This window comes from Oncorhynchus nerka, linkage group LG21 (assembly GCF_034236695.1).
Source record: "Oncorhynchus nerka isolate Pitt River linkage group LG21, Oner_Uvic_2.0, whole genome shotgun sequence".
NCBI lineage: Eukaryota > Metazoa > Chordata > Actinopteri > Salmoniformes > Salmonidae > Oncorhynchus > Oncorhynchus nerka.
This window is the reverse complement of record NC_088416.1, coordinates 14,207,896-14,234,885: the sequence shown is the minus strand read 5'-3', so window position 1 is coordinate 14,234,885 and position 26,990 is coordinate 14,207,896. Positions and strand designations below refer to the sequence as shown.

The 26,990-nt window shown below is 41.2% G+C and overlaps 2 long non-coding RNA genes across 3 annotated transcripts; one reads left to right on the top strand and one right to left on the bottom strand.

The window, feature by feature from the left end:
- Positions 1–4,959: 4,959 nt before the first annotated feature.
- Positions 4,960–15,619, bottom strand: LOC115116729 (uncharacterized). 2 transcript variants are annotated; one of them, XR_010460373.1, is made up of 3 exons: positions 15,087–15,619; positions 6,282–6,390; positions 4,960–5,885 (listed from the first exon to the last, which is right to left on the bottom strand). It is a non-coding gene; the product is annotated as an uncharacterized LOC115116729 (long non-coding RNA). The 2 variants fall into 2 exon arrangements; XR_003861582.2 differs by lacking the exon at positions 15,087–15,619 and having other exon boundaries at positions 6,282–7,541.
- A 355-nt stretch (positions 15,620–15,974) lies between these two features.
- Positions 15,975–22,324, top strand: LOC115104894 (uncharacterized). The gene is made up of 4 exons (XR_010460372.1): positions 15,975–16,614; positions 16,716–16,976; positions 17,081–17,182; positions 17,307–22,324. It is a non-coding gene; the product is annotated as an uncharacterized LOC115104894 (long non-coding RNA).
- The last annotated feature ends 4,666 nt before the right edge of the window (positions 22,325–26,990 follow it).

The window sequence follows — 26,990 nt, the reverse complement described above, 5'->3', positions numbered from 1 at the left end:
ATGCTGATATCATGGATGGTCAGTCCTTGTATCCATAGGTCTGTCTATGAATTTGAGACCAGTTACATTTCTCCCGTTCCATCCATCATCTTATAACCAAAACAGTGGTGGAATTACAGCTTTGTTATTGTTTCTGCAGATTGATTGATGTGTGGCTTTTTGAAAGAAAAAACCTAAGATTTAAACAGAAACAAAATGGCTGCACAGAGACTTGGTTTGGTAAACAGCTAAGGGACGGGGGCTGGATAAATGTAACCACTCTCAAATTCATAGAGAAAGCTATTGTATCAACCTTAACACAAGACCTAGGGACCTCGTCAAGAAGTTCAGACATATTGGAGTAACAGTTATAAGGTGTTGGCTTGACAGTCAGTGGACCCAGGTTTGAGTTCAGCTCAGGGCTAACCCCAGAATTCACTACACTATAAATACAGGGACTGGCCATCCATGATGTCATAATGATAGTTTAACCAGGTTTCTAGGCTATATAGTATATTCTAGAATTCATCTATGAGGTCATAATGATAGTTTAACTAGGTTTCTAGGCTATATAGTATATTCTAGAATTCATCCATGAGGTCATAATGATAGTTTAACCAGGTTTCTAGGCTATATAGTATATTATAGAATGCATCCATGAGGTCATAATGATAGTTTAACCAGGTTTCTAGGCTATATAGTATATTCTTGAATGACCCGTGTAGATTTCCTGTGGGGGTCAAATTGTTAGAGCTGTTGATAAGTCATTGTATAATATTCAGCCAATTTATTTTCATGCCATTACATCAATACAGCCCAACCAGAAGAGCAGATACTCTTCCTGAACCACCTCCTCCTGCTGGCCTTCGTCAATTCTGATGTTGATGGTAATAGGCTACACAAGCAGTCAGCAACCTACATTTGGAGTGCAAATTTATCTGACCATTTCTACTGATCTGTGTGACAGTTATGATTTTCATATAGTTTATAATAGTATCTCAAAAAACTTTTATTGCCAACTATGTAAAAAAAAAATAGCCTACATAAAGCCAACAAATGAAAACATTGCATTCTGCAGGTAGAAAATATTCTGAAAAAATAAATATCATAGAAATCACTTTGGCTGCACATGGCCTGTCTACAACAACCTTGAAAGATTGTATAAAATATTCTAGGCTCTCAGTTTTCAGTTGTCGGCTATTTGTGCAACGGATAAGATTTATGACATTTCCACTGGATCAGAGCATTACATTTTTCCCTTTCGTGCCGAGTGGTTATCGAAAGGGCGAGAGCTGGAAATGTTTTTCAAATACTTGAAGGAACTATTCTCATTTGCAATTGATTTTGATTAGACTTTGTTTACATGCTGTTAGAGGTGAAGAGAAATTTGCTTTGAGAAGCTCCACAACTCATTTGTGGTGGTGCGTTAAGACAATCAGAAATACTATCAGACATCCCCGAATAGGCACATTTATAGGCCTACATTTGCGTTCAGGCCAGGTAGACTAGTCCTACTTCTATATGTGTTGTCAGGTAGACTATTCCTACTTCTATATGTGTTGTCAGGTAGACTAGTCCTACTTCTATATGTGTTGTCAGGTAGACTAGTCCTACTTCTATATGTGTTGTCAGGTAGACTAGTCCTACTTCTATATGTGTTGTCAGGTAGACTAGTCCTACTTCTATATTTGTAATCAGGTAGACTAGTTCTACTTCTATATGTGTAATCAGGTGTGCTTCCTTACTCAACACTGACGGGAGTGTTTCAAACAAAATACAATTAATAAATTGACAAATCTTGCGAAGTTAGGTCTGGGTGGTCTGCCAGGGGCTGTTTTCATTTAAAATCCGTTTGGGTCGGCATGGGGAATGATTGAATTTCTCCATAGTATGTTTTACCGAAGTTGACTGACTTCTTCATGTGAATATTCATTAATCTTTTAAAAATCCTTCCTGTTCTGTCAAGTTTGTTGTTGATCATTGCTAGAAAGCCATTTTCAATTTTTGCCATAGACTTTCAAGACGATTTAAGTCCAAATTGTAACTAGGCCAATCAGGAACATTCAATGTCATCTTGGTAAGCTCCTCCAGTGTAGATTTGGCCTTGTGGTTTAGCTTATTGGCCTGTTAGTACAGTTTTTTGTATTCAGATCTCTGAAATGCACTCTACCTACGTAACATTTAGTGTCTCCTTATATTATGCTGGGAAAACCGTTTTCATTGCACAGAAATCCTAAATAATTTCAGAGTTTGCTAAATCCAATGGTTCTAACCGAGAGTCACCTTAACTTTATTGACAACACCCAAATGGATTCTGTCATTAATACGGTTCTTCAATAATTACACATCATATTTAATTATGTAGCTATTTAGTTACAGTCACATGTTCAACTATCATCAGCTGATCCAGGAAATCATTTTCTGAATGACAGTCACATGACAAACATCATGACATGCAACAACAACCAAAGTGCTTCTTCATTCATTACTCTGGTAAAGACAGTCATGCTGTGCTCCACGTTGGGTCCAACATCCCTATAAATGTATGTTTAAATGTGGTATTGTCTGCTTGATTTACAGTAGTGTCTCGTTAGTCTGTTTACGCACAGAGATACTTAGCTCATAACGTGTAGAGAACGGTTCCTTGATGGATAGGCTATTGAACAACACACAGAGCTATTTTCCTTTATTCGGGACATTTAGAATGACAACCCGTTAAGTAGCCTAGTGGGATTATTCACAAAATTATCTGGTGATCAGGTTATGAAATGTCATGACAAATACATTTTAGTTTCCATGTTTCACCTGAAATATTAAATTATTTAAAGTCCTCGGTCTATGGTGTTAGGTGAAGTTATGGGTCCTACAGTAGGTGTATGTTGTTGTTAGTGAAGTTATGGGTCCTACAGTAGGTCTATGTTATTGCTAGGTGAAGTTATGGGTCCTACAGTAGGTGTATGTTATTGTTAGGTGAAGTTATGGGTCCTACAGTAGGTGTATGTTATTGTTAGGTGAAGTTATGGGTCCTACAGTAGGTCTATGTCGTTGTTAGTGAAGTTATGGGTCCTACAGTAGGTCTATGTTATTGCTAGGTCAGCCTATGAGAACTCCCCTGAGTGTTCCCCCACGGTGGTGAATTAGTAAATAGCGACACAGAGCTTACAATTAGTTTCCTTGAGTAGCATCCTGATCTTGCTCTGATAGTGAGCTGTAATATTCAGTATACATTGTGAAAAACTAAAATCTTTGCTCACCATTTTTGCTCCAACCAGGTATACTACATCCATAACTAGTGGTTTCCTCATTAGCAGATATACTACATCCATAACTAGTGGTTTCCTCATTACCAGATATACTACATCCATAATTTGTGGTTTCCTCATTAGCAGGGAGGAGTTTCTGCAACCAAATTGCGTGTGCATCGCCCTCGTGCGGCAAACACAGAAAGGGGCCAAAATTGGAGACCAAAAGTTGTCTGGCACATTGCTTAGAGTTTCAGCAACTTTAATAACTTGTTTCTAGCCTCCAATCATCGATTTTACTACTGATGTGAAAACAATACAGAATTGTTGCTCACGTGACTATCTTAAGACATTTGTCAAATAATTTAACAGACGTCAATTGTTGTACAACATCATGGGTACGCTCTGGGCATCACCTTTTAACTCAAATAAACAGTGGATTTCTGCTGTTTTGAGCCTTTAACCATCTTTCTGACTTTGTTGTTCACACAGGAGAGAGACGGGACTATCGTGGATCCTCTGGGGATCTTCAACAACATCATGATGCTGACGAGGCAGAGAAGAGTCTCTCCAGATCAGAACACCTCAAGAAACACATGCAGAGACCCACAGGGAAGAAATCTCACCACTGCTCTGACTGGGAAGAGTTACTCAAGATCAGATTCACTTAAACTACATAAGAGAATACACCAGCGAGTACACACAGGAGAGAAATCTCACCACTGTTTTGACTGTGGGAAGAATTACTTAAAATCAGATTCACTTAAACTACACCTGAGAATACACACTGGAAAGAATCTAAACTGCTGCTCTGACTGTGGGAAGAGATTCACCTCTTCAGTAGACCTTAAAATACATCAGAAAATTCACACTGGAGAGAAACTTTATGGCTGTGATCAATGTGGGAAGAGTTTTACTCAGTCAAGCGGCCTGATATCACACCAGATAACACACACAGGAGAGAAATCATATAGCTGTACTCAATGTGGGAAGAGTTTTGCTACATCTGTCTATCTGAAGATACACCAGAGAATACACACAGGACAGAAATCTTATAGCTGTAATCAATGTGGGAAGAGTTTTACTCAGTCAAGCAGCCTGAAATCACACCAAAGAATACACAGGAGAGAAATCTCATAGCTGTAATCAATGTGGGAAGAGATACTCTGATAAAATATATCTAATCAAACATCAGAAAATACATACATGAAGGAGTTGTTTCACGATATCAATGAAATATTGTCACAATGTAGAATGTTTTAACATTGTAGTAGGAGTATTTGAATGAATGTCACAATGTAGAATGTTTTAACATTGTAGTAGGAGTATTTTAATGATGTCATAATGTAGCACCCTAAACGTTTGACCCCTGTTCAATTTGATAAATTGATTGCAGCATGATATGGATTTTAGCCTCAGGGGAAAAATCCAGGCTCTGAATTGAAAGAGTATTATTTATGTGATTTAACAAAAATGTACTAATAAAAAAAAGAGTTGTTACGCTTACCACGTTGGTGACTCTCTTGAATCAAAATGCAACACTTCAAAATGTAGCTATCTGTTTACATCTATTACTATTTATGTAAATTAAAAGAAAGTGACTAACAAAAAAAGAGCAGGTGTGATGTTGTCGTGTTTTGTTTATGAAATTAAATTAAAATATTTTCAGGTCTTTTTTCAATGACTTGATAAATGAATTTCAACATACTTGCAGCCTAAACACCTGGACGCAGTATAATGAATTGGTATATAATCAATTTTATTAACAAGCCTACATCACTCCAGTATTTATTGACAACATTCAAGTGCTAAATGTCCAATACTGAAGAAGCATGACTAAAATCACCTCATATTTCAAACATTCAGCCCGACAAAGATACGTTTTATTATTCCATTCCATTTGCTTTTGATATTTTTACAATTCATGTCACATTTAGTTTGACTTTAGTTTTTTGATTTTCTTGATGGAGAACGTAACAATAAACAATGGAGTAAAACAAGTTAATAATTTGTATTGGATCCAATTGTTAATATTTTAATCAATGACATTTCCTTAAAATGCTCAGTCTTTCAGTTAAGTTTCTGTTTGTTGTGTACTAAATATTTCAGTTAGTTTTTTTCCTGTGAAGCCATTGTGTTGCATCCATGTCTGAAATGTACTATATAAATAAAGCTTGATCTGATCATATTGCAAAACATATTAACCCAGTGACCAACCAATCAACAGACTCTTGCTAAACCAATGAACAAATATGTGCAAAGGCATATCTTGGTCCATCTTAGACTGAATTTACATTGTTTTTCATGCTATCTTCTACCTTGTCAATATAGTGCATGGTCCATCTTAGTATGAAAAACAGTATCAATTCAGTATATCTTCCACTATGTCAATATAGTGCATGGTATGTAAGTTTAGTATCACTTTTCAACCAACCCAGTGCATTTGTTGAAAATGAATAATGTTGAAATCAACAATACGTCAAAAGATTCAACGATTGAAAATTGAAACAAACAAATGGATCAAACAGATCAATCCCACTTTCCCAGCCTGCTGAAGGTGTGGTGGAGTGGTAAACACCACTCCCGGCTCTACCAGGGGCTTGAGGTGGTCTCCCACAGCTCTGCCTATGTCATGTTCTGTGGCCATGCTGTTCCATTTATTGACTGCAACACAGAAAGAAACACATTCAGTCATATTCTATAAAATACTCAAAGTAAAGGATATGAAGCAACTATGGCCTCAGTTACACCTGGCACCTAAATGTGACTTCCGTCATCCGATCACTCCAAGTTGCATTAAGTTCAGATCTACCAGGATGGGCCTTTGACATAGTCTGGATGAAGTCAGGCCACTGAATATGCATAAGCAATGTAAAGAGATGGGGTGAATGAGTGGGGAAAAGTACATCTGAGGGGAAATTAACTTTCACCACAGCCAAAAGCGGTGAGATATTGAACCAATATCAGTGGACAATTTGTACTAATGTAAATAAACATAGATGATGGAACATATTACCTTTTGCTTACGTGATGAACCGCTAAGGGGACATAAATATTTACCATCTAAACCATGTGTGACCTCTCTGGCTGTAAAAGTGTTCTTCATAACCAGTCCCTCGACAGCTCTCTGACAGCTCCACCCTCACTGGGTCTTCAGAGGAGAGGAAGGCTGAGGAGGGATGGAAGGATGAATGGATCAGTTAGTCAATAAAGTGTAGAGCTGCTGTCTGACAAAATCACTATTTTAGTCGTTCATTAAAGTAAATAAGTGTTTATGACTGCTGAATACCAACAATCAATCACTTAGATCATGTATTTTCAGGTAGAGATACATCCTTGGGACTTCCCTAGCCCATTGAAGTTGACATTTAAAATGGTTAAGGTAGGGGTTAAGGTTAGGGATTAGGGTACCGATGTCCAAAGGATCCCAGATAGCAATGACCATCGACAATTCTTCTTAGCGGGTGTAAAAGAAACAGACAAGTAGGTTCGCAGATCATTATGGTCATTGTAGTTTAAAAAATAGCATCTAATTTTGCAAATCGGAATGTTGGGTTGTTTGGGAAGAATGTGATTGTCAGCCCTAACAATCCATTCTAGCGGCTTGTCAGGCTCTAAAAAAAACTTCATTTTTACATGTTCCTTCTATTCCAGGGGACAGCAGAGGAACTTCATCAATTCCACTCTTTCATCAATAAAAGCAGTGAACATCTGAAATTCATCCTCACCTTTGATGTGCATGAAGCGAGTTACCCGATGGTTGGACAATACTTTTCTCGTCAATCATCTTAAATACTATACTTAAAAACTGGAAATCAACCAATCCTCCATTGTTAACACAATGGAAAGGTCAAATGCTTTATTATCTAAAAATGTAAAGTGAGTGGGCACCGGAGAGAAATAAAATGGTTAAGTTACGGTAAAGTTTAAAAGATCAAAATATTTTCCCCAAAAAATGTTTTAAGTCCCATTGCAAAGTTACACCTCACTGTTCTATTTTTGGAGTTGTTACATAAAACCAATCAGAATTCAGAAGAATGATAATGTCAGGTGTGAAGTAATATGGAGGACCAGCCTATTACCTATTATGGTGTGAAGTAATATGGAGGACCAGCCTATTACCTATGATGGTGTGAAGTAATATGGAGGACCAGCCTATTACCTATGATGTAAACTACAACAGAAATAACTTAAAATGTCCCTATACATTTACATTACATTTAAGTCATTTAGCAGACGCTCTTATCCAGAGCGACTTACAAATTGGTGCATTCACCTTGTGACATCCAGTGGAACAGCCACTTTACAATAGTGCATCTAAATTTTTAAGGGGGGTGAGAAGGATTACTTTATCCTATCCTAGGTATTCCTTAAAGAGGTGGGGTTTCAGGTGTCTCCGGAAGGTGGTGATTGACTCCGCTGTCCTGGCGTCGTGAGGGAGTTTGTTCCACCATTGGGGGGCCAGAGCAGCGAACAGTTTTGAATGGGCTGAGCGGGAACTGTACTTCCTCAGTGGTAGGGAGGCGAGCAGGCCAGAGGTGGATGAACGCAGTGCCCTTGTTTGGGTGTAGGGCCTGATCAGAGCCTGGAGGTACTGAGGTGCCGTTCCCCTCACAGCTCCGTAGGCAAGCACCATGGTCTTGTAGCGGATGCGAGCTTCAACTGGAAGCCAGTGGAGAGAGCGGAGGAGCGGGGTGACGTGAGAGAACTTGGGAAGGTTGAACACCAGACGGGCTGCGGCGTTCTGGATGAGTTGTAGGGGTTTAATGGCACAGGCAGGGAGCCCAGCCAACAGCGAGTTGCAGTAATCCAGACGGGAGATGACAAGTGCCTGGATTAGGACCTGCGCCGCTTCCTGTGTGAGGCAGGGTCGTACTCTGCGGATGTTGTAGAGCATGAACCTACAGGAACGGGCCACCGCCTTGATGTTATTTGAGAACGACAGGGTGTTGTCCAGGATCACGCCAAGGTTCTTAGCGCTCTGGGAGGAGGACACAATGGAGTTGTCAACCGTGATGGCGAGATCATGGAACCTATGATGGTGTGAAGTAATATGGACAGTTTTGGAAATACATAACGCCATCTAACCAAAAATCTAATAATATTAGCTATATGCAGTTATCTTAGTCAGCCAGCTAACATTAGCTATTTAGCCAACTAGCTAGCCCAACCAGCACGGTTATGGTCAGCGAGACCAACTACCGGAGACCAGTTAAAACCCAACTAGCAGTAAGCCTAGGTGGAAAAAGTTACAAAACTCCCATAGTCTAATTCACAGAAAACATACTGAAAAGTAGTGATGGGGAAACAAAGCTTCCTGAAGCATTGGCTCTTTCGTGTCAAAAATAGATTCATTACTCAAGGCTTTGAGCTTTATTTAGAACAGTCAGCAGCCAACTGCACTGTCGGCTGCAATGTCGAACGAGCCCAAATCCATCAGGTGATCGAGAGCATCAAATCCATGCTGCGTTGTGGGTAAACGGTGACTGGCTGACTGATTTATAAATAATAATGAGTAGTTATTTATGATGCAAGGTGATTTGTAAATTTGTCAGTCAGCAGTCAGCAGCCGGCTGCAATGTCGAACAAGCCCAATACCAAACCAATCAGGTGTTCGACGAAATGATTCTTCAGACGTCATTGATCACGTGCTGCTGATAAAGTGACACTGCTTTGAATTATACTTAGCGACTTCAGTACATGCCTCATAGCTCCAGTCTCAAACTTAATCCCGTTCCTGCTGAAGAAGAGGAGAAGGAAGCTCTCGTGAAAGAGGAGGGAGAGGAGTCTGTTACAATACAAAAACAAGTAGAGGTTGAGGCTGTTACTGTGAAAGAAGAAGAGAAAGACGTTTCAGTTAAAGAAGAGGAAGACTCGTTCAGAGTGAAAGAGGAGGACGGCGTTTTAGTGAAAGAAGAGGAGCGGGAGGTGACTGTCTCATCGAACAATGAAGAAGAGGAGGAAACTGGATATCTAGGCCCGGTTTCCCAAACGCATCTTAAGGCGTCCGATGGTTCTAACGATGAACGGGCCCTGATTAACACAAGTAAGTACTGTCTTTAAAAACAGAAACACAAACTCTGGGTTGTTGAACTGATGTGTGGTGTTAAAGGGGAAAATTGCAATTGCTACATCCATATTTTGACTTTTAAATTATTTATTTATAGGCATGGATTCTTATAGAATATAACACATGCCTCATGAGCTTAGTTCAACTGTTGTACCCCATCAGAACCCCAAATAAGCTTTTTTTTACTCTGTTTCTAAACAATGTAAACCAACACTGTCCAGCCTCAACATGGTTCAAACTATAATGTTGATATCATGGATGGTCAGTCCTTGCATCCATAGGTCTGTCTATGAATTTGAGAGTAGTTACATTTCTCCAGCCTCATCCATCTTATTACCAAAATAGTGGTGTAATTACAGCTTTGTAATTGGATGAACTGCAGATTGGTTGATTGTTGTGTGGCTTTTTTAAAGGGGCCACCTAGTTTTTAAACAAACAAAATGTCTGCCCAGAGGCCTGAGCTGTGTTAAAATACTCATACTAACTGCACTATTCTTGATGTTAACAGAGTGTATATAGTCTGATTATAGGTCATAGTATGATGTAGTTAGTATGACAAAAGTTCCCGGATGTCGTACTAAATTCGCCAAAATATGACATATACACGCAGTACTTTAGGGCCCATGATGCAATTCTTCAGAAAATGGGCGTGGCTTCACATTGTTTTCAGATGGAGGAAAATATTCAGGCAAAGTCCAACGAGAGAGTGGATACAAATGAACTGCTTTAAATAATTATGACAAATGTTGAGAAATTTAGTAAAGTAATGACTTAAAATAAATTACGTTACACGTTATGTTAGCCACACTATCCTTACAAAACGCATAGCATATCTTTACAGCAGTATGTATCGGTATGTTAACTAGCTACCTAACGTTAGTTGGCTACTTATACATCAAACTTGCCAGTATAGTAACTATAACTAACTACCCAATGTTTATTGACTTGATTAAAGCGCAGAATAACTGATGAATTTAATAACGCTCAACACCCGTTGAATATGTCCAGGTGTCAGTAAACATCTGCAAAAAAACGCTCAAATTAAATTGTTGCCAGCAGCACAGTTAGTCACCAACGCTCTGGATAACATGAAAACAGCCTAACCAGCTCTGCTAGGGCAAGTTAAATGGTAAGAGTGAGGTTTTCTCTGATTTGTGTCTAGCAAGCTATCCAACGTTAGCCAGTTAGCTTGGGTGCTTTACTGTCATTGTGAGGTCAGAACGCTTGGATCGACCCTACTCCTCAGCCATATAGTATTATTTTACAAACAGTGGCGTTATACGAGCTTATGTTTTGGTTTCTGGTGGGGTAATACGGTTGAAACATTTGAGGCATTGCCAAGTTATATTCTTCAATAATCAATGGTTATATAGTAAATGGGTCTTTCTATAACTGCCAGTGTAGATTTCCTGTAGGGGTCAAATTGTTAGAGCTGTTAAGTCATTAGCTGTGTTAGAATACTCATACTAACTGTACTATTTGTGATGTTAATTGAGTATATAGTATGCTTATTGGTCATAGTATAATATAGTTAGTATGCCAAAAGTTCCCGGATGTCATACTGGTTATATATGGTTATATAGTAAATGGGTCTTTCTATAATTGCCAGTGTAGATTTCCTGTGGGGGTCAAATTGTTAGAGCTGTTGATAAGTCATTGTATAATATTCTGGCAATTATTTTCATGCCATTACATTAAAGGTGAAATATTGTATTTTCTTAGCAAGGCGTTGCTCAAATAATGTTAGCTGCTAGTGAGCGGGCTAGCTAGCATGCTAAATGTATTAAGAGTCAGAGCAAACATAGCTAGCTAATACTGCCTAGTACCAGTGCTGGTGTAGGCCTAGATAAGCATGTTTGTGCAGCGGTATCTTATCAGAGAGGAGTAAGCGAAGTATGAAAATGTTGGTTAGCTAGCAGGCTACATGAAGTAAGATAACAACATGTAATGTAACATCTAATTAGGGTCAACTGGAAACAATGACCAACACTTTGGTTCCTACCATGTCTTCTCTGAGGTTTATAGTCAGACGATACTCATCATTGCTGCCACCCACTGTACGGGGTTGTAAAAAATAACTAAAACGCAAAAAAAAAATGGGATTAACAAATCATACTAATTACGTAAAATAAAAAATAGACACTAACCAAATTCACTCCACTACCCTGAATTTCAAACAAAAATGTTACTATTCAGATCCCTGCACAGGTTCAGGAACCTAGGAGGGGGGGGCTTCTTCATACAGTACTCGCTGTATCATTTTGTCTGAAGTCCTGGAGATCCAGAAATCTGTTTGCCGCCTTCACAATGATGTCTAGCTTCTTAGATATTTTATTAGTTTATTATTAATGCAAGTTATCACTGCGGCATTGAGGGCAATGCAATCGCAATTTTGTAAACTGCTAGTTTTGGACGAAGGTTACTAATAATTTATTAATGCAATTTATCACTTGCTCTATAAACACAAAGACCACCTCTTTCACTATTTGTCTGTTGGGATCCTTCTCCTGCATGGCTTCACTGCAGACTGTGGGACATGAACTACCTTCTCCTCTCTACTCCTTTGGCTATTTTCACTGCCTCCACATAGGACACCTGCTGGATGGGCCTGATCATCCTAGCTACTACGACCTCCTTCATCCGTACAGGGCAACCCGGGAACTCGGGAAGGTGATTCCCATCACAATTACAACATGCTTCATCTGACTATGACATATTAATTCCTTCGACAAGCACTTGCCACATGTCCAACCTTTTTTACAATTGTAACACTGCAGCGGCTTCTGTATATCTCACTTACCCAGGTTTTACATAAGATGGGAGAACCACTTCACCAAACCACAGTAAAACCTTCCGTGTATCAGTAAAATTTAATCCAAGTGCTTCTACCTGAAATGTTTAACCTAAACCACACAAAGCTTTCTCCTTTTGCGCTGTTGACACAATCGGCATCATACCACTCGAACCAATTCCACTTTACCCAATTCAACCTTCACCATCTTTGAGACCATTAACAGGTCACCCACAAAAACATCCTTGCTGATGATTCCCACTCCGACCCTAAACTGCTGTTCATTACCAACTTTAGACTTTTTCACTCTACTGTTCTTCACCATCGTGCACTCAGTCTCAGCAACTGTAGTCACGCCAAGATAATCCCTCAATGCTTCCTCCATTGCTCCTCCAGTCATCCCCCGGACTCCCTCGCTCTGTGCTGTGAAAGATGTGAGTTTGTTCTCAAAGTAGCACCTATATTGTTTTCATTCCAGCACATCTGTTGTTTCACCAACTTGTTAACCCTATCGTCTGCACTACTTGCTGTCATTTCCCTTCCTGATTTTCCTCTCTTGGATGTCTCCACCATGCTCCTACTCTGTCAGTAATTCCTCCCTGGTTTATTAATTGGTAGTCGTGTCAAACAACAATATATTAAAGGTGCTGCACATTCGATTCCAAATCTAGAATTAGAATCGTCATTAGGTTTCCATGATTTCAACAGTTCACCAGTTAACTAAGCCTATAATGTGGACACCAAGGAACTTGAAGCTCTCAACCTGCTCCACTACAACCCCTTCGATGAGAATGGGGGCGTGCTCAGTGTTTAGTTCCAGGGTCCTTCGCTTAGTGATGCGCTGTGAAGTACTATGGTGTTGAACGCTGAGCTGTAGTCGATGAACAGCATTCTCACATAGGTGTTCCTTTTGTCCACGTGGGAAAGGGTAGTGTGGAGTGCAATAGAGATTGCATCATCTGTGGATCTGTTGGGGCGGTATGCAAATTGGAGTGGGTCTAGGGATTCTGGGATAATGGTGTTGATGTGAGCCATGACCAGCCTTTCAAAGCACTTCATGGCTACAGATGTGCGTGCTATGAGTCGGTAGTCATTTAGGCAGTTTGCCTTAGTCCCTGTGCCCAAGAACACTATGGTGGTTTGCTTGAAACATGTTGGTATTAGACTCAGACAGAAGATGAAAATGTCAGTGAAGACCCTTGCCAGTTGGTCAGCGCATGCTTGGATTACCAGGACGTGTACTCCGTCTGGCCCTGCGACCTTGTGAATGTTAACCTGTTTAAAGGTCTTACTCACATCGGCTGCGGAGAGCATGATCACAAAGTCGTCCGAAACAGCTGATGCTCTCATGCATGTTTCAATGTTACTTACCTCGACGCGAGCATAGAAGTTATTTAGCTCGTCTTGTAGGCTTGTATCACTGGGCAGCTATCGGCTGTGCTTCCCTTTGTAGTCTGATGTGGCAAGCCTGCCACAACCGACGAGGGTTGAAGCCAATGTTCAAGGGGTATAGCAATCTCCCCAGGGTAGCAGTAATACTTTGAGATTTGTCCACAAAGGGATACCCCTCCCATAGGTGGCTCATTATTGGGATTCATTGCTCCTATGAAGTGTATATTGATACAGGTAAGGGCCCTGTTGGAGATTGCTGGTTGGTAGCTGAGTCAAGGGAACAAGCAGAGTTGGACACGGCCATGTTATTATCCCACAGTCTGTGGTTCGTATGAACCCTGTTCCTGGGAATTAGATTTGATTAGAAATCGTCCCAGTCTGTTACCACTGAAGGGGTCCGTTTGTCCCATTTCCAGCTAGGTTAAGAGGCGCATTGTCATTTCCAGAGTCAGTTTATTTTGGTACTGTCCATATGTAGCTTGTTTTTGGTCACAGAATGGCTGAATAAGTGCAACATTTTACCTGGAGGTAACTATGCAGAGCATAGTGCATGTCGAATGGCTTTAGCTTCCCTCCAGGCCTGAGGACACACGCTCTCTAGTAGGCTTAAATTAAAGATACGGAAAATAGGAGTGGCATTATCGTCCGCTATTATCCTCATTAATTTTCCATCTAGATTGTCAGACCCCGGTGGCTTGTCATTGTTGATAGACAACAATCATTTTTTCACCTCTTCCACACTGACTTTACGGAATTCTAAATTACAAAGCTTGTCTTTCATAATATGGTCAGAGAGTAATAGGATACGGCGCGTGTCAAATTTGATTGATTGCTGACCTTATGACCTGATGACCTGTACAGAATATGTGCCCCCGCCCCGCCCCCCCTGTTCGTGTGGTCATGTGTTAGAGGGTGTTTGAACTTTTGGGGCCCATGCCCCCCTCCACCCCCCAGTTTTATCTCCCTTATGGTTGTTATCTATGAAGCAGGAATGTCTGGGGCTATAGATAGCGCTGGGGCCTCAGCATTATAAATGGCCAGAACAAGCCATTTTTTAAGACCTGAATATTAAGCATCTAAAAATATGTCTACAAGGGGAATTCTCGGAGTGCTCTGTAGCTCATGTCACGAACCCAACGCCAAAAGCTTGGAGGATATTTTGGTAGAGGCTCCCGAATGTTTTAACGGATTTCTGTGTACAAGCGAGGGCCATATTTCGTACATATTCAACCCGGAGGAATCTACGGTTAAGATATTCACAGACAGCGTGTCCCAACCCTTTTATCGTGCAGAACCCGAGCCTTTTTCTCTAGCGCTAAGGATGCGAGAATGGCTTAAAATAAGGCTAGCTTTGTGTCAAATGGAACGTGCCCTGAGTGCTTCAAGGCTGCCAGGATATGCGTTGGAAGAACAAGTCTGTGGACGTCAGGACCTAATGGCCCTGAGAGTCACATCCATGGATTATACCCCGGACTCCAGAGTGACAATTTTAGCATGTGAACAATTTGACAGGTCAAATGCTACGAAAACGGTCAGTCCATATGTATCCTCCAAAGCATGCAAGGATGCAAATTTTTTTCAAATAATGTTCAGTTTTAAATGGCGCGATTACCACATTTTCCGAACCCTGATGAATAAGCTGGACAGTCTTTTCGAAAATCGTGAACAATTACGACGATGGCCTAGGTTATCGTTGAGACATACCCCGGAACAACATATGTTATCGTTGAGACATACACCGGAAGAACAACAAGTTCGAAGGCGGATCTTTCCCTGGCAGGAAAGTGGACAGAGCTTCGACGGAGCGCGGAAAAGACTTTGTGATGGGGAATTGGAAACGGATAATGTTCAGGGCTAACAGGACCCCATATATATGTAAGAAATAGTTAAAATAAATGTTGAATTATAACGTGTGTTAAAATGTAGGTGTTAATTTTTGAAAATGTATACCCCCCCATTTAACTAAGGGGTAGCGCTCTTTTCTCTCAAGCTAGGGTCTGGCGCAGACAACTGTAAGATCTGAAAAAAAAACATGTATTATTTTATAGTCTATTCCTACATTGGGTATGTTATGAACATTACGTTTTATTAAAGTTTGTAATAATGTACAAAGACCTGCATCCAAGGTTTTTTTTTATTTTTACATAAAACACGCAACCTCAGTCAATTGTGCTGCATGTTTAAATATTATTCAAATGGGTTACTTAATTCAAACATGTCTTAAAGGTTGTACGAAATATTTTGGAATTCAATAAAAGGAATGTTTAAAAACGGTATCTCACCCTTTAACTATGGGAAAAACCTATTTAACAACTTCTTCCAACTCTGTCACGAAGTAAAATAGAATCCGAGTGTTTGTGTGTGTGTGTGTGGGAGGGGTCTTGAGGCGGAGCAACAGGTGTGTGTGTGTGTGTGTGTGTGTGTGTGTGTGTGTGTGTGTGTGTGTGTGTGTGTGTGTGTGTGTGTGTGTGTGTGTGTGTGTGAAAATCCTAAAGTTGGGGGGTCCCAGAACTCTTATCTGTAGAGAACCGTTTGAAACCAAGGTGTGCACTATCATGCATAAGGCATGTCGAGATATCAGCCGAACAGCGGGGGTTAAACATAGATATCTCTAATCTGCGTCCCCCACACACCCGGTTTGCAGACAGAATGTCACGACATCCCCTCCTGTTGTTGGCGTGTAGCATACATCTCTCAAAAAACTCATTCCGAACTTTTAGATAGTTAGGGACAGAACTATTTTTTAACGTTGTCAGCATTGCTTTAGCGCAAACATAAAGGCCCGAATATTGAGCTGCACGGACAGATTAAAATAATAATAATAATATTCGGAATAAGGGAATCTCGCATAATGGATATTTCTGGAGGTGAGTAAATGAAAAAAACATATTTTAAGATTTGTTTGAATATTATTGGAATATTAAACCCTAGTTATTTGGGTATTTCAGGCCAAAAGCCCAATATAGGTTTAAAAAAAAAAAAAAAAGTGTAGATATAGCGTATAACTGTTAACATTGTCTAATGGAATCTAGGATCCCCGACATTTACGCAGCTTTTACGCGATTTACCTGATCTGGAACATGATGGGGGTTCGCAGGAGCAAAAGTCTGGCAGACAATCACCAACGGCCTTTTTTCGTTGTAAGTCCTTATAATTAAACACATACCCAAGAAATATTTATATATAAACATTTTAAAAATAGGTTGTACTATTTTTTAAAAACTATTTTATGTATTTACAGCCGACATACAGCCCTTTATGATAAAGGATGCGTTATGGCCAGCTGACACGCAGGACTTTGATGCAATTCTACCGTTCTGTACGAGCGCTTTTTCAAACTCACCGCGAATCCAGGGAACATCGACCCCCTCCCGACATATTCCAGACCCCAACAGGCAACGATCAACTGTGGCCCAAGTACACTGCTCAGAATCAAGCCCACCCGAAAACTACTGTTGGGCCGGGAACTTGCTGCTTCACGAGCCGGCGCTCCAGGGACAAGGTATGGGACCATTATACAGTTTTGTTATTAGTTATCAGCCTTTTTATTAGTTATAGATCTGTTGATAGCCTATGTTAAAACAAGGACAAATAATGTTTTTTCAGACTGCCCGGAGACAGACCCAGCAGAATCTGAAACGCTAGAGGGAAAAAGTCACACACCCCCGGTTTCGGCGATTCGTCACAACAAGCGCCAAAAAAGCCGAGGTATTTTAACTATGTACTGTTAATATATATTATTATAACGGAAAGGTATTTGACATTTGTATGTAGCTAACATATATATTTTTATATCTAATAACGTAATTATGTATGTATTATTTTCATTCAGACTCCGCACCGGCGAAAAACGGCACAGACGACCACATAAATCTAGAGCTGGGGGATTCCGGCGCCCCGAGCATTCCGAATGAAACACCCAAGAGACCTGTTTTTAATGACATGTCAGATGTTGATGACCAGCTATTCTGTGATGCGGCCAACCTTATAAACCCAGTCAATTCTACGGCCTCAATACCTGCAGCCGAACAAGAAAGGTTTTTCACATTATTTTCCAGGGCTTTGAAATCGAGGAATGTTTTGCTATACAAACGACTGGGGGATTTAATTGAGAGACAGTACAGAGACGATATGTTATTCTGGCATAGAACAATTCCACGCATGTTAAACAGCAACCCCATTAAAAAACGTGAATACAGACGCTAAAATCATACATGTAACACCAACCATTACAGAAAGAAAAAAACGAACACTCTTAATTATCCAAAAATGGCAGAACTAACGCAACACGGGGAGACAGTTGAAAGCCTCTTATCCCAGATTCCAGACGAACTCCTAGAAGTTATAAGACGTATGAACGATTCAGGAACGTTAGATGAAAGCATATTAACACAGATTCCAGCCGAACTCTTAGAAATGATTAATCGTATGAACCAGTCAGGGGGGGTTGAGGAAAACATGTTATCCCAGATTCCCGAAGCCCTCATAACCTTAATTAATCGTATGAACGCGAGTCAGACAATTTCCGCCCCGACAAACCCGACAACGATAGAACAACCCGTAACGCCTAGGTCCGTAGAGTCTGAAACGCCACAAGATGTTTTTGGGGAATTGGACAATTATCTAATAAATCTGGCTGCAGATGTTCAGGATAGACGTGTCAGGGTTGTTTACAGGAATAAATTCAACAATACAGAGATTCGACAGTTTTTCAATTTCCTATGTGTGAATCAGAATCTTGACTATGCTGTATTTTACATGATGATAATGGACACTCTGAATGACCTGTTAGAAACAGCAAGAGATTATGGCGAACCTCGTGATGTCTTACAGTTGGAAATATGTGGAGATAGCCTGCATAATTCAGTATCTCTTATTTTACCCAATGGCGAAGCAGATCTTGAACAATTTACAGCGCTGGTAGAACGCCTTGTTCAGTCAAATTTAGCCATCATAGCCGATCGAACCCTAGAGCTTGTAGTGCAAATAATACGTCAACCACAGGGGGGCGGTGGGCAGAGAAGGAAGCTTGATAGCCTAATGCAGTCAGAAATCATAAGCAATAAAAGGGCCTACCTCATAAACGTTCACAATCCCGATAATAAGCTATGTTTTGCAATAGGCCTAGCGCATTTACTTAACCCCGGATGTACTGATCTGACAGCATTGCAAAAGGCTAGAGAGATCCAAACGGCGGTGGGTCTCGGGATCCATGAAGGCGTGGCATTCTCAGACATTGTCAAATTTGAAAACCTTCTGAATATCAAGATTGTGGTTTTGTACCACAGTAGAGCTAATGCAGCTCTCTTGAAGTTCCAAAACACCCCCCAACCGCACCCCCAGATTCTGTAATTTTATGTGCAAAACGAACATTACTATGCCGTTGTAACGGCGTTCCTAGGGGCAGCCTATGTGTGTAGATCCTGCCATACCGGCTACAGCCGAAAGGGGGGGAACTCGTGCCGTTATAACTGTTCGGTATGTCAGGATGCCGAGTGCCATATGCAGACCCTAAACTTGACACCATGTGAGGATTGCCATCGCACATGTCGTTCGACCTACTGTTACGATAAACACAAAATTGAAACATGGCACCCTAAGGCCGGTAAATCTGTAAGCATTTGTGCCATTAACAAGAAATGCCCAAAATGTCATTGCAATTACAGCCTTAAAATAGATAGCCCTAAACCACATGTTTGTGGAATCCTACAGTGTCCAATCTGTAAAGGGGGTCTGAAAAGCAGAAATGCTGAAGTGGTTCAAGAAGTGACACACGAGTGTTATATTCAGCCCTTGGCTGAAGATGAACCTTCAGAGAAATATGTGTTCTATGATTTTGAGACAAATCAACAATCGGGGGATCATTTGCCTATTTTTGTATCTACCATGACATTCACGGGGGAAAAGTGGTCTGCAGAAGGATCCAATTGTGCACTACTCTTTCTAAAACATTTTAGAAAACCACAGTACCGAAACTTTACGTTCATAGCGCACAATGCTAGAGCCTACGACTCGTACCTTCTTCTGAACCCCTTGATAAAGCAAGGCATAGCGCCGAGGGTCCTAGCGCAAGGGAGTAAAATCCTGTGTTTTGTTGATCCCGCCTTCAACCAGAGATACATTGACAGTTTAAGCTTCTTACCCATGAGATTGGCTCAAATGCCAGAGGCCTTGGGTTTTGAAAACTCTGTGAAAGGCTGGTTCCCCCACTTCTTCACATCTGAGGAGAATCTACACTATATAGGATCATATCCCAGCCCAGAAATGTATGGGTGTGATCAAATGTCTCCCAAAGAGCGAGAGAGATTCATGACTTGGTATGAGACAGTAAGACATGGCACCTTTGATTTCCATAAAGAGATGGAATCATACTGTGACAATGATGTGGTTATACTTCGTGAAGGATGCCTCAGATTCAGAGAAGAGGTAATCAAAGATGCAGGTATTGACCCTTGGAGTTGTACAACGATTGCATCGGCATGCATGAAAACATACCGTACACACTATATGCCGACATCCTCTATAGCGATCCCCTCGCCTGACAACTACCGACGCCAGTTCAAGGCCTACTCTAGTGGGTCCATTCAATGGCTAGAGTATATGGCCCAGGATAAAGACATTTTTATTCAACATGCTTTGAATCGAGGGGAGAAGGCGTTTGGCTCTTACCATGTAGATGGCTACACCAAGATTGACGGGGTTGAGACCGTGTATGAGTACAACGGTTGTTTCTTCCATGGTTGCAAATCTTGCTTTGTGCCCCAGAACATATGTGTCCTAACCCAAAATACTTTTGGGGAAATGTACCAAGAGTTTCAAGACAAAGTTGATTCGTTACAGGCTACTTACGGTCTAAAAGTGGTTGTTTTGTGGGAGCACGAATGGACAGCCCTCAAAAAGTCTGATCCTCATGTTCAAGCATTCCTTTCCAGCTTTGACATCCCAGAACCTCTGGAGCCAAGACAGGCCTTGTATGACGGCCGTACCAATGCTTTGACATTGAGGTATGTAGCGCAACCCGACGAGACAATAGGCTATGTGGATTTTACATCCCTTTATCCGCATGTAATGAGTTCCTCATGCTATCCTATAGGTCATCCTGAAATTATTCATCGTGATTTTGACTTACCTCAAAACTATTTTGGTCTGATCAAAGCAACAGTCTACCCTCCAAGGGGTTTGTTTATACCTGTGTTGCCTTACAGGGGCCCTCAAGGAAAACTTTTCTTTCCCCTTTGTCGCACCTGCAGTGAAAACATACAACAAAACCCATGTGATCACACAGATCAAGAAAGAGCACTGACAGGTGTATGGGTCACAGCTGAATTCTCTAAGGCTTTAGAGATGGGGTATCGTGTGGCCAAAATCTTTGAAGTATGGAACTTTCCAAAGAAATCAGACACTCTTTTTAAAGAGTACATCAAGACCTTCTTGAGATGTAAGCAAATGGCTTCAGGCTATCCTGCATCGGTCACAGATCAAGAAAGTAAAGACAGGTACATTCAAGACTATCATGACAGAGAAGGCATCCTTCTTGACCCTGACAGAATAGAGGTCAACAAAACCAAACGAAATGTGTCGAAATTGTACCTAAATTCGCTTTGGGGCAAATTAGCGCAGAGGTGTAATATGTTGACAACGTCGATTATTAAAGACCCTGAAGAATTTTTGGAATTCATTTTTTCGGACCAATACGAAATTTCACATTTTTCATTCTTGAGTCAAGACATTGCCTTGGTGCAATGGCGACGTAACAAGAAGTGGGTTCTACCCCCGGGTAATGTAAATGTGTTTCTTGCAGCATTTACCACGGCCTATGGCCGACTTGAACTGTACAAGCTCATGGAGCAGCTTCAGAGGCGGGTACTTTACCACGACACAGACTCTGTGGTCTATGTAAGCAAACCAGGGGATTGGAGCCCCCCCACTCAGCAACTATCTGGGTGGCTTAACGAGCGAACTCGCAGAGGGTGACCATATCACAGAATGGTCATCCTGTGGGCCCAAAAGCTATGCTTTTAGAACGCTAAAGAATCACGTGGTATTGAAAGCCAAAGGAGTGACTCAAAACTATGAAAATGCCCAGCGTGTAAACTTGGAATCAATCACACGCTTGGTCGAGGGGTTCCTAAATGACAGGAATAGTGACTTGGAGATTTTGAGCTCCTACAAAAAGATTGTTAGGGATAAAAAGGGCTTCCATCTGAGGAATGCCCCACTCATTAAAAGATTCAGGGTTGTCTATGACAAGAGAGTGCTTTTGCCTGACGGGACTACATTGCCCTATGGCTACTGACTTATGCTACAGGCCGCAGTGTGTCAGGCGTGACTCAAAAACTATGAAAAAAAATACACCTCGTGTAAAAACTAGGAATCAATCACACGTTTGTTTGAGGGGTGGTTCCTAAATGACAGGAATAGTGACTTTGAGATTTAGGAGCTCCTACAAAAAGATTGTTGTGTAAAATAAAGGGCTTCCATCTGAGGAAGGCCCCACTTACTAAAAGATTCAGGGTTGTCTATGACAAGAGACTGCTTTTTGCCTGACTGGACCACATTACCCCCTTTGGGTGTTGACTTATGCTACAAGCTACAGGGATCTTAAAGCTTAAGATATAATGACTGCTGTAGAAGGTTTTGACCCCCGGTTGCAACTACCATTTTCGGCCTTAATCGCAGGGCCTTCGAATAGTGGTAAAACTTGTTTTGTAAAAAGTATTTTAGAGAATTCTGAACATGTGTTATCTCAAAAGCCTGATAATGTTGTGTGGTGTTATTCATGTTATCAACCTCTCTGTATGATGAATTGTTGAAGACAATAAAAATCAAGTTTGTTGAAGGAATACCTGATACCCTGTCTGATGATGAACTTTTACCTCCTCATAAAAACAATCTGTTGGTTTTGGACGATATGCTATTTGCAGGTAGCGAACATCCCGAAATTGCCCGAGCGTTTACCCAATATACGCATCATAGAAACCTGTCCGTGCTTTACTTGATGCAGAATGTGTTTCACCAAGGTAAAAATAGCCGCACCATCAGTTTGAACGCCAATTACATGGTTTTGTTCAACAATCCTAGAGACAAACTACAAATTAACACTCTAGCTCAGCAGATGTACCCGGGAAGGAAATCCTACTTTATGGAGAGCTACGAGGACGCAACCCAAGCGCCATTTTCTTATTTAATCGTGGATTTAAAAGCAAATACTCCAGAACACCTGAGGCTACGAACCGGTCTGTTCCCGTGGGAGTGGCCGGCTGTGTACATTCCTAAAAAAAAGTAGCCGCTATGTCTCTGCGTTTAAAAAGAAACTTGCCCCTCTTGAGAAGCCTAGTTGGGGCTACATCTAATGAACGGAAGGCCATCTTGGGTCACTGTTCTTCAGATCTCATATTATCCCTATATGAGATTGCTTTGAATCTTCTCAAAGGACGCATTCCACTCACCCTGACACAATTGAAAAAATTAAAGAGACAAAAGACCTCGATCAAGCTCTTTGCCAATAAACGGGTCAGTCTTCAAAAGAAACGACATAGCATACAACAGTCTGGCGGTTTTATTCTACCTTTACTAAGTATAGCCGTGCCCTTCATCACCAGCCTTATTGCAGCCCGACGTGGTGGTTGAACACATAGGGTGATGGCCAATAAAATGTATCTGGTGCCACAACAAGAGTTGGATAGACTTAAAAAAACAAATGCAGGGGCCCCCGAAAATATCAGACAAACAGCGGAAAATGATTTGGATACGGCCATGAAGGATATTTTGAATCAAAAAGGATTGAACCCCTATGATAAGGTCCAAAAATACACAAACCTCTTGCAAAGGTATTTGTCCTTGGTGAAACAAGGGGAGAGAGAGACAGGCCATTTAACTATTTCCCTACAGGACCCTTTAAAAGATGACGAGCCTCGCCCCTGTAAGGCCGGTACCTGCGAGCTTACCATCTGAAGATCAAATGCCTGTTGAAGATAAAGTTATGCATGACTTGTTAACCCATGTTCCGGCACGTAACAGGAAAAATGTTAGCTACATTATGAACAAGCTAAAAGACTCAAATGGGGCAGCTACTTGGAATGACAAAGGAGAGTTTATCCTTCAGGGGGCTGTTGTCAAGGGTTCACATATACTTGACTTGCTTAAAAGTACCACATCTGCCCACAAGGTGGCTGATGACCGAAGACCTCCAGGGTGGCTTCAGTTTCTTAAGGCCCTGGCCATCCTCAACATACCCCTCTCGGGTGTACCCAACTATAAGATTCGGCAACAGATTCACTCTTTAAAACACAAACCGTCACCGAGATACAGCACCCCTAAAGATGCCCCAAAACCCTCGCATCCTTATGAAATGAATGACGATAACCCATTTACCCCCCTGAACGCCTCTGGACCTTTCCCTAATCCCGATCTCTCTGGGTGGTTAGCCTTTTGAATGACTTTTGAATGACTATGATTAAATTCAATAAATTTTATTTGAAAAATAAGCAATTTAACATTTGTGGCATTCTTGAAACATTTGGCGTGAGCATACGCCTTGATTACACGTTCTTAGAGGATACACATTTGAACACTTTTGATATTTTCTAACAAAACAAGCTACAACTTTATCATTACTTCTTAAATCATCCTTATAAAGAGACATAACATCTTCAAAAGAAACTCCCCGGGCTCTTTGGCATAGGTAGAATACACAGTGTTGACCGCATGTCGTTGAAAGGGTATCTTGCACCTGTTTGATATTGTAGTATATCTTTGAGCCATTTTTGGTCAGAAATTCTTTAATAGATTTGGGGAAATGTGAAAAACCGCGTGGGAAACCATAGGAATCAAAAAAAGTTGAGATTTTTCTTCCTCCTTCCTCTTCTAAGGTCACAGCTAGCCAATGTTCACCCGGCATGTTTTTAGGATGGGTATTGACAATAAACATTACAGGCCGCACCTTCCATTTCTCCATAGGTAATTCATCACAAGCCAACACTCCGCAAAATTGTTTTCCAATCAGTCGGCTCGTCAGCCCTTCCAACTCTTGGGTATTCATGTCTTTTGCTCAACGATCCTTAATAATAATCTACTAAAACCTGTCTTCGGCTATTCACCTCCAAGATTGAATCAGAGCAGGCATAAACAATCATGCTAACCGTACAGGCTAAAGGTGTACGGAAACGCATTTCCAGCCTGAGGTTACCTTGGGACACCACAGAAAGATTTCCTGAGGTGTCATCATCTGGGGATAAATTGAAAGCATACATTGTGTAACCCTCGGCAAAATCATTTCTGTCAATAGGTAAAGAGAGATCTTTTAGATGCCTCCCGGTAGCCAGGAATAGATTGTAAAATTCTCGCACAGATATGTTGTTATTAAATTGCGGTTGGAAAGCCTTAGCAGGGACCTGACGTCCGTCCTGACACAGAGCGACATACTCTGCATTGAAGTGTTGAAAATTAAAGGGTTTTTTATTTAAGCTGCCCGTATTGGAGGCGTGATCAACCAAACCTATAACTACGTATCGCGGTAAAGGGCCTAGAAATAGGTTTTCTTGACTGCAGATTCTGCTGCCCACAGGTATGCTAAAGGTTTTCATGGTAATTCTTTGGAGAGGGTAAAGGGCATTTCCTTTCAGCAAAGCCTGTGAGTGACCCAGACGAACTGCCGGAGATACCGATACTTTTTTAATAAAAAGCGTGGCCCCCAACACTTTTAAGCTAAAGTCCCCATCTGTTGCAGACATTAGGCAAAACTCATCCTTGGACCTGGTTAATTTTAGTCTTAAATCAACCGCATTTAAGAGTAAACGTTCTTGAAAGAAAATGTCAGAGTGTATAGGGCCTAGCAGATGAAACTCTCGAGATTCTGCACAGTAGCGAGCCCGGGCGGCCAGGCCTTTATTTGCACCTGTGGATGGGTCTGTCGATTCCATAGAGCCTCCTGCAGTATCCTTGCTAAAAAGCCCTGCGCTGAATTGGGTCTTGAGAGTGTCTTCAGAGTAGTTGAGTAAGCATTCCATGATGGCACGGTAGGGGTATGTGGCACTGCTTTGACTGATTAGCCGTTCCCCCAAAGTCACATCCACTTGGGAGAAGATGGTGGCCACTGGGTAATTAATGAGACTCACTTTGGCATCGTTTGCAATATCAGTACCATCTCTTTTGGTTACTTTTAGACGCAAATGCACCAAGGTGTTGTTGAGGTCCAGATAGTTGTCACCGTTGCCTGGTATGAAAAACTCTATGGGCCCGTTGTCTGTAATGGCAGAGAGTGGGGCTATCTCCACATAACTGGACCTCTCTACTGAATGTTGGGTTAAGGGGGCCGTGAAAAGATCGAGCTCTGTTTTTATAGCTTCAGAGGACATGCGGTGTAAAAGAGCCATGGTGCTTGTTCTTTTAGAAAATACTTCCGAGTATTCTTTTACCGTTTTTGGTCCAGACCTCCTCACTTTACCCCGTCTTTGACTAACTGAGTTTCTTTTAACCGTTAACCGCCGTTTTTAGGCTCAAGTCTTCGCCTTATACCTGGCGGTCTCTTTTCGGTCTTCGAGACAACATCATCAACCCTGAGCCTTCTTGACTCTCGACATCTGGTGACGCCCTTCTGTTTATCGCATTGGCGACAACCTCACTTACTATATTTTTTGCTGCTGATTTTAAATGCGGTTTGGCTATGCTGAAGCCTCTCTTCATAAACGGTAAAACCATCCTAAAGAGATTACGAAATATCCCTCCGATCCCGAACCATACATGGTGGGCGATCCATAATATCCTGGTAACCCATTACCCACTTGATCCACATAGTATGTGACATACCGGTTAGGGTCGAGATGTCGGTGTTCCATAATTTTAATTTAGATGTATTATGTATATAAAATATATAATACTAATATTATATATGTAGAGAGGTTTTGGTGGTCTAAAGTGGAGTTTTACAATCGTTTTACCATAAGTAAATTCAATGTTTTCGTTCTGATCCGTTTTAAGCTCAACAAGAATGTTTTCAATATATTTCTTGCTTACAGGTACGTAGTGTGGCTTGTCGTAGGTGACAGTGACGATGTCCCCATCCTTTCCATCTATATGAACCATTCTCAGGAGTGGCACACAGCTGTCTCCGACCCTTTGATAGGATATGATGTCGGTATACACAAATATGTTGTAAAATCCTGCATGTATATCCGCGGGGAATGGGAATAATTTATCTCTCACATACGTCCATGTATTGGGCCCCATCCCTAACATGTAGGCTAAATTACCACTGGTCTTTATCCCCGGAAGCATCTCCTGAGATTTGTACCCTTTTATTTATAGGGTTGTACATCAGGAATATTTCCATACTGTTCTGCGATAGCCGTTCATTCAACTCGAGACGAGCCTTTCGACGGTTCTATAGAACCCTTTTTTAACCTTAATAAATTTAGCAGGTTCCGTTAACTTTTTGAAATAAAATTCCCGGTCCTTATCTTTGATATTATACCAGCTATGGGGGTATGTAATCTCGCTGAGCCCTACTTCCCAGGCC